Source organism: Clupea harengus, chromosome 4 (genome assembly GCF_900700415.2).
Source record: "Clupea harengus chromosome 4, Ch_v2.0.2, whole genome shotgun sequence".
NCBI lineage: Eukaryota > Metazoa > Chordata > Actinopteri > Clupeiformes > Clupeidae > Clupea > Clupea harengus.
Window position 1 is genome coordinate 17,416,492 of NC_045155.1, and position 18,458 is coordinate 17,434,949.

Below are 18,458 nucleotides of genomic sequence, written 5' to 3' on the forward strand. Positions count from 1 at the left end.
TGTTCTTCACCAGGCAATTAACTTTGTAACCCAAGCCCTTGTTGAAACCCAAGTCAGTAGTGAACCCCACCCCCCAGTACCAGGACACTGCCCACCCCTCTCTGAGCTGAGGTGCTAAAGTGCCCCAGGCTTTGATGATTGGGGGCTGGGTGTCTGTGAAGGACCCTGTATGCAGCTCACAGATTCAAAGTATTCTTTTGCTGGGTTGTAATGTTGTGTCATTGTGTGTGTGCAATTGCATGAAGAGGTGAAATGTGGGTGTCCTCGTATGTTACAGGCTTGTTTGAAACATGTTTTTAGTTTGGAATCAGATGCAGTTGCAGGATGATAACTCCTTTTAATAATCTCTGTCTCTGTCACTTTTATCAACTGCTGATGTTTTGTCAGAGATCTTGTTTTAGTTTTAAGCATTTGTCTCGATGAGCCCTACTCGGTCTGACATCGCTGAAGTAGCTCATCGCGAAAGCAGTCAAGTTGTTTCCTCCAATCAGGCGCCTGCGTGGAAATGGCAGTACCCTTAATGGAATGGTGGCCTTTGGACAGGAAATGATCTCATCGCATTCTGGAACTTTTGGGTTATCTTGAGAGAGGAGGCAGGATTTTGAGGGGGGCAACCTCTCATTTTGAATGACGGGCACCTCTTGGTGACCCCACCACCACCTCCCTGTCAAGGAAAAGCTGCACCGCACCCGGCTTTCCTTTGCTCACACACAGACACACACACACACGTACACACACACGTACACACACTTTCCAACCAAAATAAAACATGAAACCTCATCCAAAAGGATAGCTAACAGTGTTCTTTGTAATTAGGTCAAGTGGCACAGACCTTCATCCAGTGTAAATTAAAACTCTCATATTTAGGTCAATTTGATGTTATGTTAATATGAAAAATATCAGCCATACATAGCCAAGTATTTTGTCCTGCATTCTTGTTCGGGAGTACCTGATTACAAGTGATGGCTGATGGTGATTTGTTGTTTGTGTAATCTAAGTCATTGACTGTGTAGACCTTGTCTGATGTGCTCAGTCCAAGCGTCCTCTGTCCTCGTGATGTCCCACACACTCTCTGACGTGGGAACTGGGCTTGTTTGGATGCTCCGGGTTAACCATTAACTTGGCCGTCAATGGCAAAGGCTGTTTTCATGCTCTGAGAATGGGGCCTGTTTTGTTGTTGAGGACACCCATTGCACAGGAGGCCGGTCCATTGTTTATAAAAAAATAAAAACCGCTGGTCATTGAGCTTGGCTTGGAGTTCAGGAAGAGGAGGTTAGGAATTCGGAATCACTCAAATAGGAGTATGACTTCAGAGGAAAGAGAGGACGGGGACCAAAAGACTGGAGACCACTGTCAACAGGTGAGAGGAAGGTCAAAACTAGAGAGAGAGAGAGAGTGTGTGAGTGTGTGTGTGTGTGAGAGAGAGAGAAAGAGGATAAATGGGTTGTGTGGGAAGAGTGGAGAAAGACTGGAGTTTCCTGCATATTGCCATCTCTCTGCCACAGAAACAGAAAGCACCACACCCCCAGTAGATCAGTAGATATCCACGGGAGCTTGTGTGTGTCTGTGAGTGTGTGTGCACGGGGGGGGGGGGGGGGAGAGAAAAGAACATGTACACAAATGACTGAAAGCCTATGCCAATCCCTAGGGGACCAAAGTGTGCTGTAATTAAATATCCAAATCTTTAGATGAGGAGGAGAGGAAACACACCAAACCCTCCCTCCTTCTTTGTCTCTCTCTCTCTCTCTCTCTCTCTCTCTCTCTCTCTCTCTGTCCTCATCCACTCACTCACACCTTTCCCATCCACACAAGGCTGAATGCTGTTGACATGCCCAGGCTGGGCAGAAGTTCTGTGCTGCTGGCTCCATTCTAATCGATGATTAATCATTTACAACCCCCCACCCTTATCCAATGCTCACCGTACTGATAGCTCTCTGTCTCTTGCCTGTCTGCAAAGGCAGTAGTGCACAGATAATGTGTGTGTGTGTGTGTGTGCATGTGTATGTTTACTGGATGTCATTAGCAGTGTGCATATTTCATAGAGCAAACATGTTCGCGGGGTGCGTTTGCATCGTGGTGCTCCACTCTTGGGAATAGCTGTTCAGTTGCAAAGACCTCCCTCCTGCAAATTAGCCAATTACTCTGCATAGAAGACCTGAAAACAAGCCTTTTGGAGAGAAAAAAATTCTCGCTCTCTCGCTGTCTTTTTTTTAAAGTCACTTTAAAATTCAGGTACTGAAACAATAGCAACCACTTGGAGCCTGTAATAGAGATGAGGAAGAAAGAAAGAGAGAAAGCGAGGGATTGAGGGGGTGGAAAAGAGAAAGGTAATGAAAAGAGAAGGAGTATTTAAAAGAAGGCAAAGCTGGAGTAGAGGACACGTAGATCTTTCCACAGTTGGAGTGGGTTAAAGTTCGGCAGCAGCCCATGCTGTGCTCTGATTGGCTGAGGAAAGGTGAAATTAAAACCACGGTAAACTTTTGACCCCGTGCGAGGAAGGAGGAGCGGAGTAGAAACGCCCATCGCTTTTCTCACTCACACACGCTCACTCTCTCTCACGCGCGCGCTCGCTCCCGTGCTCGCTCCCTTCCTCTCCCTCTCTGTGTCTCTTCCCCTTAAACACACCGTCTCTCTCTCTCTCTCTCTCTCTCTCTCCTGTTATCTGTCTCTCACATGCTCTCTCTCCTTCTGTCTGTCGTCCTCTCGTTCTTGCGCACGCTCTCTTTTCCTCTGCTGAATGCGTGTGACACAGCATGCAGACAGACGAGAGGGAGATCAGGAGAGCTAGCGAGGGAGAGAAGGAACAGAAGGGGGAGGGGGAGAGAAAGAAGAGACAGCAGGAGAGGGGGTGGGGAGGGGGAACGGGAGAGGGAGAAACCGAGAGAGGGAGAGAGAGAAGGGGGGGGGGGAGGTGGAGGCTGACGAGAAGAATGTTCTTTTTTCTCCTTCCCTCCTTTAAAACCAGGCACCGTAATTATTCTCCTTGCTCCTTATTTAAAAACAGGAGCAGAAATAAATGTGTAATAGCATTTAGAGGTCGGGCCTCCTCCGAAAGAGCGGGCAGAGTGGGGAGGGAGGGGGTGGAATATTTTTATTCTTCCTTTTTTTGTTCCTCTAATGTTGCCTTTCATTACTGATCAAACGGTTCGGGGGGCCTGGAATCTGGCTCTCTAACAAGAGCTCCCCAAGTTAACTAGGAGGGCCGTCCTCTCCTCTCTCCTCTCCCCCTTTATCGGTCCCTGTCTCTGCTCCCCTCCCTCCCTCCCACTCTCTCTCCCTCTCTCTGCCTGGCTTTGATTGCAGACCCAGGATGCGGAGAGGCACTTAATTGTCTGCTGGCGTATATGTCTCAGGTTGTGGTAATTGTTTTGGAGGCGTTGGCTTCTCCTCCTCCAGCGCTAGGGGATGGAGAGGCTCCTGAGTCGCACATGAAAGGCTCCCATTTGCATAATATTACGCCACTCCGAAACCAGACGACTCCATTAGCAACACACCGATGCCCATGATGCTCTGGTCGCCGTCAACTATCCGTCGCAGATGATGGCTCTGTGTTGTACGAATGTGTGTGTTTGTGTGTGTGTGTCTGCGTGTGCACACACACGCACACGCATGCACATATGTGTTTTGTGTATATTAATGCGATTGATCTAATCCCTTTCTGTTGTGGGAGGAATTAACCCACATGAGTGGAAGATTGTTTTAAATGGTCCATATTGTTCCTTGTTGGATATGACTGAGCAGGAGAGATGTGGAGAGGGAGGAAGAGGAGAGGGAACAGGAGGGAGAGGGAGGAAGAGGAGAGGGAGCAGGAAAGAGGTGGAGAGGGAGGAAGAGGAGAGGGAGCAGGAAAGAGGTGGAGAGGGAGGAAGAGGAGAGGGAACAGGAGAGAGGTGGAGAGGGAGGAAGAGGAGAGGGAGCAGGAGAGAGGTGGAGAGGGAGCAGGAGAGAGGTGGAAAGGGAGGAAGAGGAGAGGGAGCAGGAGAGTGAGGGACTTGGGGTGGGGGGTGGAGAGGAGGATGGAGAGATCTGAGCGTGAGCAAAGGAAGGTAGGGAGAGAGGGAGGGAGGGAGGGAGAAAGGTAGCCTTAGAGGTGTATCTGTGTTGAGTGGGGGTGGGGTTGCTGTGTGGTGCCCCTGCACCCCTGTAGGAAACGGCACAGAGCAATGAGAGGAGCCATAATGCACATGTACACAGGACAGGAAGGGGGGGGGGGGGGGGGGGGCAGAGCGTGCAAACAAGTGATGATGGGAGGTGAGAGCCAAGGAGAATGAGCAGAGAGAAGGAGCGAGGGAGGGAGGGGGAGAGAGAGAGAGAGAGAGAGAGAGAGAGAGAGAGAGAGAGAGATGGAAAGGTTGAAGGACAGAGAAATGCTGAAACAAGGTCTATGAGGGAAGGAGAAATGAGGGAGAGAGGAGAGGGCAAAGGAGGGAGAGCAGGAGCTCTAATCCCACCAATCTTTCTCACTCTCTCCTTTTTTTATTTCTCTTCATCTATCTCCCCCCTCTCTCTTTTGTTCTCCATCCACCTTTCCCTCCTTCCTTGCCCTCTCACTCACACTGTTTCTCTCACCTCTCCCACTCCTTCCCCTTTCCCTGTCCTCTCCCTTTCCATCCCTCTCTCCCTCTCTCTCTCTCCCTCCCTCGCTCCCTTCCTCCTCCTGCCTCCCAGCCACGTGGTGACTCTCAGTGGGCACCATATGTCCGCATAATGTATGGATTTCACATCGTCTCTGGTCAAACATTTCTCCTCTCCAATCCAATCAGCTGGCCTATTAGATAAGGGCTGGAGCCCCACTGCAGAGCACTGATGGCCACACACAGATTGATACGGCACACAGAGGTTTCTGAGGACACCCGACCCCCTCTCTCCCTCTCCCCCTCTCCTTCCCTCTGTGTCTGTGTGTGTGTGTGTCTGTCTGTGTGTGTGTGTGTCTTTCTCTGTTTCCCTCTGACCCTGCCGTCCTTTTGTTTTTTCGAAATGGTTAAGGTTGTGACTTCTCTCTCTCCAATTCTATTTCTTCACTGTTTGTGTCTTCTGGTAGTCTGGTCTTTGTTCATAGATTGTTAATATGTGGTTGGGATGAGAGGAGAAAGAGAGGGGGGGGGGGGAGAGAGAGAGAGGTGAGGGCAAACAACGTGTGATGTTTAAAAAAAAAAAAAAAAAAAAAAAAAGGTCACACACACACGTACTGTATATACACATTGTTTGTGTGTATGTTTGTTTGTTAACCAGTTTTCTTTGTTGTGCTCCTGTTGTATAGGCGTGCCAGCCTACGTGCCTATTTCTGTGTGTGTGTGTGCGCGTGTTGCCATGCAGTTTGCTGTCGCCGATGTGTGAGCCTTTTGTGTGTGGGAATGATGGATGATGGGCAGGGAGTAAATGTGATTTGGATGCTCCACCAGGAGTTTGTGTGTGTGTGTGTGCGCGGGCGGTCGGTGTGTGTTTGTGTGTATGTGTGTGTGTTCAAGCGTGCATGCGTTCTCAGATCTGTGTGCTTTAGATGCCTCTGTAGGGTTTTGTGTGTGTGTCTGTGTGTCTGTGTGTGTTTTGTGTGAGGGCCTGATTTGAATACCTCATACCTCTGATGTAGTTTGAATGTGTATGTATACCTTGATGTTTGTTTGCTGTGTGTGTGTGTGTGTGTGTGTGTGTCTGTGTCTGTGTGTGTGTGTTTATGTGTTTTGATGGTCTCTGCTCTTCTCTGGACAGCCAAATCTTAAAATATGCATTTCTTTATTCTGTTTTTTTTTTATCTCTCCCTCTTTTCCTCTACTCTGCAGTTTTGCCTTTGACTTGCTTTGAAAAAACAACAACAACAGACTAGTGGGCTTCATGCATCTCAGAAGAAGGTGATTCTGCTTTCTGACTGTCACCAGGGAAAAAGGAGTGGTGAGCAGGAGGAGAGAGGGGGAAGGGAGGATACAAGAGTGCATGCTGTCTCTCCCTTTGCTGTTTCCCTCTATCTGTCTCTCTGTTCTTTCTTTCTGTCTTTCTTTTTTCTTCATTCATTCATTCTGTCTTTCTTTCTTTCTCTTTTTTCCCCTTTCTCTCACTCTCTTTCAATCCCTTCCACCTCTCTCCTTCCCCCTCCAGAGTACTTTGCACAGCATTAGTGATCTGCATACGTCCCCCATATGTCCCTGAATATCCAGGCCTTTCCAGTCAAAGTGGATTTCTACTCAAATTAGCCCTGTAAGCTGAGTAACAGTACCAATAGCAACCACACCTCTAGACCCCCGCCCCTAGCAGTCATAACGAATCCCAACTGTAGGCAGAACACTTGTAAGGGAAACCGTAATGACATTCGTAACACTAATGTCAAGAGAAGTGCTAGCTTTAACGGAGTGTTTTAAGCAACGAATGTTTCACAAGAGGAAAAGTCCATTTTCCCGTACGGCAGCATTGTGTAAGATCACCACTTAACAGTATTACCTGCAGCTGTGACAACCGCACAGTTCTGGCTTGTGTTTCACTTCACTTTTCAGCTCCGCTGGCGGTTTGTTGTGTTTTTGTTTCGGTTTCTCGTTGTTAGATTTTGGTGTTTTTAATGGCGTTGTGTTGTGCTGAGCTAAACTATAACTAAAAATAATGATAACTGTTTCTACTACTCTGACACTGACACTGGAGTAGAATTTTGAAGACATTTATTGATTAATATAAAACAGAGCGGCATATAGAATAACTGTGAACGTAAACGTACTAATATGGATCTCAGAGTCTTCTCAAGCCAACCCGAATAGATGTTGGTGTCTTCCAAGATGTCTTCTCTCCCCATCGTCTCAAGACGGCCTTACAATGTTTCTGTGGTGTCTCTGCACCGAATGTTTGAGAAGCCCGTCAATTATACCACTGAAGAGGCGTTAATCACTCACCCAACAGTTGCACACAGTAGCTACAGATTCAGAAGCTAACCATATTAGTAGTGTAAACAACCAGTACAACGAGATATGATGTTCCTCCACTGAAGGTCACATACTAGAGACTGGAGGGAGATGTCTGTCCACCCTATCTGGCCTCTTTCTTAGTAAGAGGCTCGAGCCAGACCTATAGGTGCCTATTGACCCTCAAAATCAATCTGTTGAATCGCTAGGCCACTTTGACACCACGTACAGAGAACATTTGGTAATAGTAGCATTGTTAATCAGGTCACAGTGATCATTTAGTGGAAAACACCCTTACATTAAGAGTAAATTACATTGTGAGGGGTATTAATGTTTTCAAGCAAACCCCTCGTATTACATATGAAATTATACCTAGATGTTTACCAAAATCTCACCGTCCTCCCTCTTTTTCTCAGTCTAAGTTAATTTACCTGGCTCTTTCATATCCTTTTCTTCTCTCGCTCATACTTTCCCTCTATCACAGTCTCTCTCTCTCTCTCTCTGGGCTTGTGTTCTCCTGTTGTCTGTAGTGGGGCTCTATGGCCTGATGGTGGTCAGTGGTGCATGCAGGAGTGTAAGCCGCTCTGACACAGATGCACCCATATTCCTGTCACCTCCCAAATCCATCCATCTTTCTCTCTCTCTCTCTCTTCCTGTCGCTCTCCCTCTCTCTCTCTCTCTCGTTCATCCTTGTTCTCTCTCTCTCTCCCATTATCTTTGTCTCTCTTAGTCTACGTTAGAGTGTGAGCAGCTCTCCTCTATCCTTATTGACTCTCCGACACATCCAGAGAATGATGGTCGTCGTTAAAAAACATCATCCAGAGAGGGACAACACCTGACTGGGCTCCTTGACTCAGTGCATATGTCAGGTGTCATTCACACACTGTTGCTTTGAATTGGTGATGAGAGAAAGAGAGAGATGGAGAGAGAGATAGATATTCTGCGGTCCATACCACCCCAGTGGTGCAGATTTGAAGCAGATGCAGAGTCCCTCTGAAGGAGACTCAACCCAGAGACGGAGTTGGCACACAAGGGCCACACACAGCTGCGTGTCTTAGAACGGTCCAAACGCAGCATTTCTCTCAGCTTTTCTCTCTCCGATTGGGCTTTTGTTGACAGAGAATTCAGATTCAGAAGTCCCAGGCCTGTTAGAGGCAGTGGCAGAAACTTAGTTTTTTTTGTTGTGGGCTATTTAAACACAGGTTTCTTGATAAGGGGAAGGCCCGTTTTAGATGTGTAATGCCTTATATAGTGGGTCATATTTTAGAAACCACCTGAGCTCAGTATTTGAATGCTGCTGAGTGAGATTTGGACATTTTTACCTTTGCTAAAGGTTATGCTTTCACCCCTGTCCATTTGTTAGTTGGTTTGTCTGTTTGTCAGCAGGATTACACTAAATCTACTGGCCTGATTTTCATGAAAAAAGGTCTAGCATGGGCCAAGGAAGAACCCATACAATTTGGGAGCGGATCCGACTCTTTCGCTAATGCTGCGAGGTACGCCATTAGTTTCGCTTTCGGCAACTTTGCGAGATACGGCATTAAAGGGGTCTGTTGGGCCTTGGCGGAGGTATGCGCTCTACTGAGTGCCATTCCAGTTTGCACGTGTGAAGCATTTCATACAATATGTGGAATATATGAACTGCCTCACCAGTTTTTTAGATAAATACTTATTAATTAGGCTATGTCTGTCTTAGTGTGACTCATTAACTGCGCAATTAAGATGTTTTTTCCCCACTAGCTTTTAAAGTTTCTGAGGAAGAATGGCATGATTTGAAGATGATGTATCAGTGGCCCATATTAAAACTTGCCTATGCTTTTGAGGCTCATAAATGATTCAGCCCATGTTTATGTTTGCTCCCAGTAGCATTGGCTAAATACATGGCTACGTGAGTTTAGCTTAACCCACATTTGCACCATACCTCCCAGCATAGTTCACTGCTTACCCCTTGGAGAGCTCAACTCTCTCTGGTGGTTAACTGGGAAATTATTCAGTGTGATGTTGTACACATGTCCTTACTGGTCCACTGCTTTCTGGAGGATATTCTCTCCAAGCCAGGTTCAGATGGGCAGTGTTTTAGCCCTTGACATTAGGGCTGAACGATTTGGGAAAATAATCTAATTGCGATTATTTCCCCTAATATTGCGATTGCGATTTAATATGCGATTTTTTTTTTTTATTTTATCCTCATTTTTTCCCAACAAATCGTAATGAATGATTTAAATATGACCAGTGTAAAATATTATTTCCCACATTTGACATTTTTATTTAACTGCTCATTACAGAATCAAGAACAACAAATCGGTGGCTTTGCCACTGTGCACTTAAGTTATTTAAACAAAGTCATTGTAAGAATAAACACAAGGCATGCACTTTTTAAACACTGTGTGCAAAATTGACCATCTTAAGAAAAAAAAAAAGAAAAAAAATTTTTTTTTTTTTTTTTTTTAGACCACGTTTTTAAATCGCGAACGTTGCGGTTATAAAATCGCGTTTTATCATATCGCGATTAAATCGCAAATGCAATTAATCGTTCAGCCCTACTTGACATTGACATTTAGGCCTACTTTAGGCAGATACCTTACCTTTGATGCAGATAGACTTACAACTGACTTGGAGTACAATACAACAAACAGCCAATTAAGGTAAAAAAAATTGAAAGAAAGGGGTTGCGATGTCAGACTTGAGTGCCAGATATCTCTGATGAGTTGTTGAGGCTGCATAAGGTGCAGCTGGTGTATGCAGAGGCAGGAGGGGGAGACAGCTAGAGTTAGGGGAGACTGAGAGGATGTCAGGCTGGTAAGGGATCTCGGAGGAGTTTACAGGTGTGTTTTGAGGCCTGATAGGATAGTACTGTGACAAGTCTGATGGGATAGTACTGTGAGAAGCCTGATAGGATAGTACTGTGAGAAGCCTGATAGGATAGTACTGTGAGAAGCCTGATAGGATAGTACTGGGAGAAGCCTGATAGGATAGTACTTTGAGAAGCCTGATAGGATAGTACTTTGAGAAGTCTAGTCTACAGGTGTGTTTTGAAGCCTGATATGATAGTACTGTGAGAAGTCTAGAGTCTAGTGTCTGCCTCTTGCTGCACAGCGACGGGGGAGGGCAGTGAAGAGTGGTGTGACGTGGGGCTTTTTGGCTAGTTTAAAGATGAGGGGTGCCCTTCTGACTTGTCCAAAGAGGTTTGACTGGACAGACTGCCAGACTCGCCAAGAATGCCATTGTAGTTGGTGAAAGGCCATTGGACAGATGTCTCTACAGGCAGTCTGGAGCTGAGCTGTCCACAGGTACATTGTATTGAGGGCTGGCATTACTAAAAACCTTGGTCTTTGAGATGCCAAGCTTAAGGCTGTATGTCTCTGTTCCAACTCTAATATGCCATAGTAAAGCCCAGAGACTGTGAGCTGTTTGGCAGGAAGGACTGCTAGAGCTCAGTGTCCTCAGCAGAGCAATCACAGGGAAGGGAACACGGGAGTGGATGATTGGAAGGTTGTGTACCTTGAGAAGAGAACCCAAGTACTGAAGCCTGGGGCACTGCAGTGAATAGGCAGTGGACCTAGTACAGTACTAGTACCTAGTCCTCTGCCATGACACATTGGAGGGTGGGCCTGACGATGCACTGTGTGCACACCAACCAAGTTCATCTGCAGTCTAAAGTGCAGCCTAACATGCCGTAGTCTGACCCCTTTGTGCTATTTTACATAAGACACTCTAGCTTGCGTTGTAAAAGGTAAAGTCATCGGGAGAATGGACTGCATGAATTGCTGATCTTCTGGACTACAGATGTCTATTGGCCAGTTAGGCTAATGCTTCAGTAACTGGAGCAAAAGGCTGCAGTGGTGGGTTAGGTATAGGCCTAAATAGGTACAAAAATATTCTCTGTAATTGTGCGACAGGGCTGGCCATATCAGAGCAGTGTGGAGCGGGCAGGCAGGCAGGCAGGCAGGCAGGATGGCAGGGAGGCAGGAGGCAGGCTGTGGCTTAAGGGATGCATTGATTGACCCTATTACAGTAATAGGGTCTGAGTAGCCTCCTGCCACCCATCCTGTGCCCACCCCTCCCCATCCCCCCGCTAGCCCAGCCTATCCCTGTCCCCCTCCCCCAGTCACCCGCTGCCAGTCCCAGAGAGGTCTAAACCGTCAGCTACCCCTCTCCTCTCCATCCTGTAATTACATTATAAATAGTCACAGCAGAATGTTTGGGAACTGTGTAATTTTCCTGTGGAGGGATATAATTTTCCATTTTTTTTCTTTTCATTTTAAAATCATTATCTAACGCCCTAAATTACAGTGCTCTCACTCCCTCCCTCTATCTTTTTTCTCTTTCTTTCTTACTCTCTTTCGTTCTCGCTCTCTCACTCTCCGTCTGTCAGTCTCGCTCGCTCCCGTTCTCTTTCACTCTCTCACTCACTCCATCTGACTTCATATTTAACTCAGCAGGCATTTTGCTTGCAGCCTGACCCTGTTCTCTTGAGCCCTCTGGAATCAGGTAGTCTATAAAGACTCCACGCTTCACAGCCCTGCCGCTCCCGTGTGTGTGTGTGTGTGTGTGTGTGTGTGTGTGTGTGTGTGTGTGTGTGTGTGTGTGTGTGTGTGTGTGTGTGTGTGTGTGTGTGTGTGACCTGCGTTGTGTGGACAAGCACAGCCCCCTCGATCGCAACCTTTGCCATGGGAGGTGGGTGTGCTAGTAGCTAAAACAAACCCATGGGTGCTAGTGTCTGTTGCTACTGAGGTTTACTCATTGCACAGCACTGTACCCACTGGCTGCCATTACATGTGCCTGTATCTGTGTACAGTGTGTGTGTGTGTGTGTGTGTGTGTAGAAGAGAGAGAGAGAGAGTGTGTGTGTGTGTGTGTGTGTGTGTGTGTGTGTGTAGAAGACAGTGTGTGTGTGTGTGTGTTTGAGAAGCTCTCGATGGGAGACGGTTGGTTTGGCAGACTGATGTCTATATTGCTCAGATGGGTAGTGAGAGGTTGAGCAGTACCTGCCTTTCATGTTGAAGGAGAGGACTGGAGAAGCACTTTAGAGAATACACTCTCTTCCCTCTTTCCCTCTCTCACTCTAGAGAATACTCTCTCTTCCCTCTTTCCCTCTCTCACTCCAGAGAATACTCTCTCTTCCCTCTTTTTCTCTCTCACTCTTTTCTCTTTCTTGTCTTTCCTTTCTCCCGCTGTCTTTATCTCATCACACACACTCTCTCTGTGCTTGTTTGTCAGAAAGACCTGTCAAGAGTCTTTGTGATATGGGAAGATTTTTTGTCCCCTGCACACACACATACATGCGCGCGCACACACACACACTCACTCTCTTGAAACATTTCCAGTATTTCTCTCTCAATGCTTCTCTGCCTCTCTCCCATCTCCCTCCCATGCTCCCCTTACCTCTCTCTCTCCTCCCTCTCCCTGTCCCTCTCCCTCTCTCTCTCTCTTTCTCCCCTCCCTCTCTCTCTCTCCTCTCTCTCTCTTCTCTCTCTCTCTCTCTGATTAGACTCAATATTGGCTGTTTTCTCCGTCCTGCAGAAAGTTTTACAGCGCGCACTCCGCGTGTTCACACATGCTCCGCACATGTCTGCCGATCTCTCACACACACACACACACACACACACAACACCTCTCATCACAGCTGTGTGTTAACTCTCCTTCCCAGCTTTGCCAAATAGACCAGGCAGAAACCTGGTGGTGTCCCCTGGGTCCTAGCCCCTGGTCACCTCCTCCTACCAGTGTTGGGAGTAACTGATTACAAAGTAACCAATTACTGTAATCAGATTACTTTATCCAGTAACTCAGTAATGTAAAGGATTACCTTTGAGTTTTCGGTAATCTGATTACAGTTACTGACCGAATAAAAAAGCAGTTACTTCAGTTACTTTTTACGTGCCTATCTGCTCCCTTTCATTCGATTGATATGCTCACGCGCGGCCGTGACCCCATATTCACCTCAGTTTCCATGGTGTTACTTTGTAAACTGTTGGTGGGAACTGCGGTGAATGTGGGGTCACGCAAGTAGAAGGCTAATAAACATGATGGCAGGCGATAAGAGTGACCACGGATGTTTCGGAAGATGGAAATACTCCCATTATTTTCTTTTTGTATCCGTGAAAGAAAAAAATATTACAGTTAAATGTAAGCTGTGCCCTGGAGACAAGCGACTCTCAACTGCACTTGACTCAAACAAGCAACCTCTACACACATCTGTTTTGCCAACACGAACAGGTGAAACTTGTAGCGAGAGATGGTCATGCCTCGGCCTCAAATGAAGGACCGACTGCCCCAACTCCTCCGAACAAGCTAAACATTAAGATTAGGTTGCAACTGCACCACGAAGCCAGAGCTGGCACTTAAGTTATTGTTTGTGTAACCTTGTTAAATTGTATTCATTAAAATATAAATATAAGTTAGAATAAATAAGTTAATTATATAATAAATAGCATTCAAGGTTTAAAAAGTTAATTGATTAAAATGTTAATTATTATTATTATGTCAAGCGCCTGGGCCTAAGGCTTTCCATCAGTCTCTGCCTTTTCTCTTTGGGAGAGCAGTCACACTCCTCCACCATGGGCCGTGCTTGACCCAGCCACGATTGTCAGCCACGATTTAGCTGTTTTGTAATTTGTGTGTATTTTACATTTTTTGTAATTTCATATTTGAAAATTAAATGACAATATAGATAATTGACTCTGTTTGATATGTCACTAATTCCTATAGTGTACTGGTGCATTAACAAAATTGCTTGTTATATTCACATTTCTATTAATTTTGCTTGGGTGCAGTGGTTGGGACATTATGGTAAAATAGATTGCTATGTACAGTCTGCTTTTTAACCCTTCCTGTTTATGTCATCGGGTCAAGATGTGCCTAGAGTGCTGGTATAGGATCAGATTGTCTTGTGTCTATTCAAAGATGGCAAAACTGATCCTAGATCAGCACTTGATTCAGGTAAGGGATGATCTTTTTTTTTGTTTTTGGAAAAGTAACTGAAAGTAATCAGTAATCCGATTACTTTATAGAGCAAGCAATCAGTAAAGTAATCTGATTACAACTTAGAGAACGTAATCAGTAACTTTACCTGATTACTTTTATTAAGTAACTTGCCCAACAATGCCTCCTACACGTCATTTAAACCATAAATATGAGTTCTTCACAAACTCGTTAGCCTAGCATTCGGCTGCAGGTGGATCTGAAGTGTTAGCGACCGAGACAGACTGTATCCGGGGTTAGAAAAATGAAGTGCAATCATTAAGTGCAGTGAACCCTCATGTTGGATTTTATCAATTCCTATATTTGGCTCTACCTTTAACAGAGACATAAAATATGTGTTCATCATTGAGCCTCAAGGCAGCATCAGCTAATGGATTGATACGCACACGCACATGCACACACACACGCACATGCACACACACACACACCACATGCACACACACACACATGCACACACACACACACATGCACATACACATACCCTCACTCGCGTGTCTTGAATCTGACCACTATTGATTCTGTGACAATGGGTGTTGGGCGGAAAGCGTTGATTGGTGGCCTGTTTCCTGTGATGTGTCAAGAACCTTTCTCAGGGGAACTGGCCTTTGGGGTTCCTCCTAAATGACCAACCTTGTTCTGATATTCCATTAGGAGTGTAAGAGCCAAGAAAGGTCAACTCACAACAAGAGACAGCCACTAGATTATGCACATATTTTTCCGCATGGTTACTGTGAGCATGTGATTGGGTGTCTTTTATTACGAGCATAAAGAACACAGCCCATGTATTTGTGTCTTGTGTTCTCACTTGATTTGTGCTGTGGACTGTCTTAATTACAGTTCGGGGGTGTAAATGTCTGTTGGCAGGCGCCAGGCTCTGGTTTTTATTTTTATTTTTTTCAGGATGGCATTGTGGGATGCGTTTCCTGTTTACGTTTGATTTCGGCCATTTGTAGCAGATCCAGAATGGCGTCTTGCATTCGCACGAGATGCATTCTCTCCGCGCACGCAAACGGAAGGAGGCAGCGCCATTGGACTGTTGCCCATCACCTCTTTGACTTCCCACTGAAGCTCGAAACAACAGGAAGTCATACTGGAGCATCTCTTTACTGCCTCGGCCGTGTCACCGGACAGCGCCCTCCTGCTGGGTGTCGCTTCAGATTGGGGGAAGACAATGAGAGTGGAGAAAATAACACAGTGGTGGTGGTTTTATGGGAGGGTTCGCTGAGCATGTATTACCAAGTTTGATGAAAACCAGGCCAATAGTTTTTCCGAAATCGTGCTGACAAACGGACAGACAAACAAACAAACAAACAAACCGAACCACAACCATCAGCTCCTTGGTGGAGGTAATAATGGATCTATACAATCTATACATTAGGCTTGCCGGATCTAGTAATAATGTGGGCTAGGCTACCTCACCGTATGCTCTTGTACTTCGCTGGGTTTTGCTTTTCTTCCCCGTCCGTTTAATGTGGATATACAGTTTGCATTTTACTGCAACGTGTCAATGGACTTTGAGAATCATGGTCCAATAAATGCACGATGAACATTTACATTTTACATTTAGTCATTTAGCAGACGCTTTTGTCCAAAGCGACGTACAAGGGAGAGCGCTGTCAAGCTAAGAGCAATAAAAACCTGGTGTAACAATAAACACTACTTTACATAAGAAATAGAAAACAACATTGAAAGAAAAAGAAGTGCAGGAATGTAACTGCTGAAGTGCAAGTTAAGCACTAGTCAAGGTGCCAGTTAGGAAGGGAGGTGCTCTCTGAAGAGTTGGGATGAAAACAAGGACAGAACACATCATTAATAGAAATCGTGCTCATGAGTTTATGAATAGAATAATCCGATTCTTTATCAGTCTCTGCCATAAACACTATTGTATTCTTGAAAGTGACAGAACCTGTTGCTTCTGTCTGGAATGTTTTCTCCAGTGATGGAGGAGCTCACTGTTGTGTGGAGTGAGTGTCTCCTTTAATGAAGGAGCGAGGAGCTCACTGTTGTGTGGAGTGAGCGTCTCCTTTAATGAAGGAGCTCCTGATCATCTGGGCCTGGTCTTGGGGCTGCAGATGGTTTGTTTATGAGCAGTGCTAGGCTTCAGCTGGTGCCTCACACCTAAGTGTGGTATTCTCCAGGGCCATATCACTATTGTGTGTGCCTACTTTCCTCTGTCCTTCTCTCTCACTCACGCATGCACACACTCTCTCTCTCACACACTCACACACTCACTCATGCACACACACTCGCTCTCTCTCTCACACACTTTACCCGTGGAGGGTAAACACTCTCCTGGAAAGTAATAACTCACTCAGAAATGAAACTTATTTTTGGTAATTATTCAAATATCCAGTAACAAACACTCTTTCTACCAGTCCCACCCTGGAGGCTTCTATTTCTGGTTGGATTCAGGGCCTTGGCTCTCCTCTTCTGTTTACATATAGGCCTATGTGTACAGCATTTTATATGGGTTTATCTAGTGTACATGGTCCATCTACTCCTGTTTAATGAAAGAGTCTGGCATTAGCAACCACAGTGCTATGGGTTGTAGTTCCATTGAGACTCTTGTCTTGGCTATAGGGCTGATGTCTCCTGTTCTAGAGAGAGATGTCTGGTGATGTCATACCAGTGTGATTTATTGAGGACTCGAGTCAGTTATATCTCTGTTTGTTGGTCATTTCCTTTTTAAGAGGAGAGGGTAAAACGGAGCCACACACACACACGTATTACCCTATGTGAACAGTCTGACGCACACATGAACCCATGCAAACGCGCACACACACACACACACACACACACATATTACCCTCTGTGAACAGTCTGACACACACATGAACCCATGCAAACGCACGCACGCACACACACATACACACACACACACACACATACACACACACACACACACACACATTACCCTATGTGAACAGTCTGACACACACATGAACCCATGCACACACACACACACACACACACACACACACACACACACACACACACACACACACATATTACCCTATGTGAACAGTCTGACACACACATGAACCCATGCACACACACATACACTCACACACACACACACACACACACAGAGAGAGTGCTTTATTAGCCCCAGTGGTCTGCTGTGCTAACTAGCAGGCCAGGTGCCAGATTGTGGCTTGGCGCCGACTTTGCATTTTCACTAACTGCTGGTTTTGTTTGAGAGAGCGAAGCTAAGGAAAGTCACTGACAATGACAATGTGGCTTTATGTACTGTGTGTGTGTGTTTGGGGGGGGATTGTGTGTATAATATGTCTGTGTGTGTTGTGTTTGTGTTGTGTGTTTTTTGTGTTTGTGTGAAGTCTCTGTGTTTTTGTCTGGGGGAGGTGTGTGTGTGTGCGCTGGAAACTGAGACGCTGTCTTTGCTGGTTCTCTGCCATATCCAGCAGAGAGAGAGAGAGAGAGAGAGAGAGAGAGAGAGAGAGAGAGAGAGAGAGAAGAGAGAAGAGAGAGGAGAGAGAGAGAGAGAGAGAGAGAAGAGAGAGAGAGAGAGAGGAGAAAAGAATGGAAGGTGATGAGAGAGAGGAGAGAAGAGAAGAGAGAAGAGAGAAGGAGAGAGAGAGAGAGAGAGAGAGAGAGAAGAGAGAGAGAAGAGCAGAGAGAGAAGAGAGAGCAAGAGGAGAGAGAGAGAGAGAAGAATGGAGACAGGTGATGAGAGAGAGAGAGAGAGAGAGAGGAGAGAGAGAGAGAGAAGAGGAGAGAGAGAGGAGAGAGAGAGAGAGAGAGCAATGGAAGTGGATGAAAAGAGAGAGAGAGGAGAGAGAGAGAGAGAGAGAGAGGAGAGAGAAGAGAGAGAGAGAGAGAGAGAGAGAGAGAGAGAAAGAATGGAAGGTGATGAGAGAGAGAGAGAGAGAGAGAGAGAGAGAAAGGATGAGCGAGTGAAGGTGATTTGCAGCTCAGAGGTGGAAAGGAGGAAGAATGGGTTGAAAGTGAAACAGTGAGAGAGAGAGTGAGTGAGTGAGTGAAGTGAAGGCGGAGGAGAGGAAGGCTACAGAATGCCACCGCCTCTCTGCACGTCCTCACAGCTACCAGGGAAGGCTGCTTTTGACTAGGGTGCCACTGCATTTGCATGGTGTGCGTGTGTGCGTGTGTGCGTGTGTGCGTGTGTGCGTGTGCGCGTGTGCGCGTGCGTGTGTGTGTCTCTCACCTTGTTTGTCAGTGTGGCATTAGAATCTGGCATACTCTCCCAATTATTCCGCCCCTTCGCTCGTGGCTGTAGGGCCTGTGACACATTCCAGCAGTGGGTTCCCATGTCTCCCCCAGCATCAAGCATAATTACCCCGGCCACCTACCCCATCCCACCCCACCCCTACCCCGAGTGCTAAATACACTCAGGTATTTCTGGAGGGTTTGTTAAGAATGGGAGAAGTGGGAGAAGACCTGGTGTGAATAATTCAGCGATTACCTCCTCGAGTTTCAGCGTGCCTCCTCCAACTCTCTCCTCCTCTCTGCTCCTCTTCCTCACTTCTTCTCCTCTCCTCCTCACCTCCTCACCTCCTTTCTTTTCCACTCCTCTCCTATTCTTGTCCATCCTCTCCCTCTCTCCTCTCTTGCTCTCTTC

The 18,458-nt window shown here is 46.2% G+C and overlaps 1 protein-coding gene across 8 annotated transcripts in view; it reads left to right on the top strand.

Moving 5' to 3' along the window:
• LOC105906377 (nuclear receptor coactivator 3) overlaps window positions 1-18,458 on the top strand; it is a 75,239-nt gene that overhangs the window by 12,617 nt on the left and 44,164 nt on the right. The window contains exon 2 of one of the 8 annotated variants that reach the window (XM_031566499.2): window positions 5,781-5,849. The exons of 6 other annotated variants lie outside the window; for them this stretch is intronic. The gene's annotated coding sequence lies outside the window, so the exon portion shown is untranslated. Of the gene's footprint in view, window positions 1-5,780; window positions 5,890-18,458 lie in introns of all 8 variants that reach the window. One more of the 8 variants, XM_031566501.1, reaches the window with a different exon arrangement.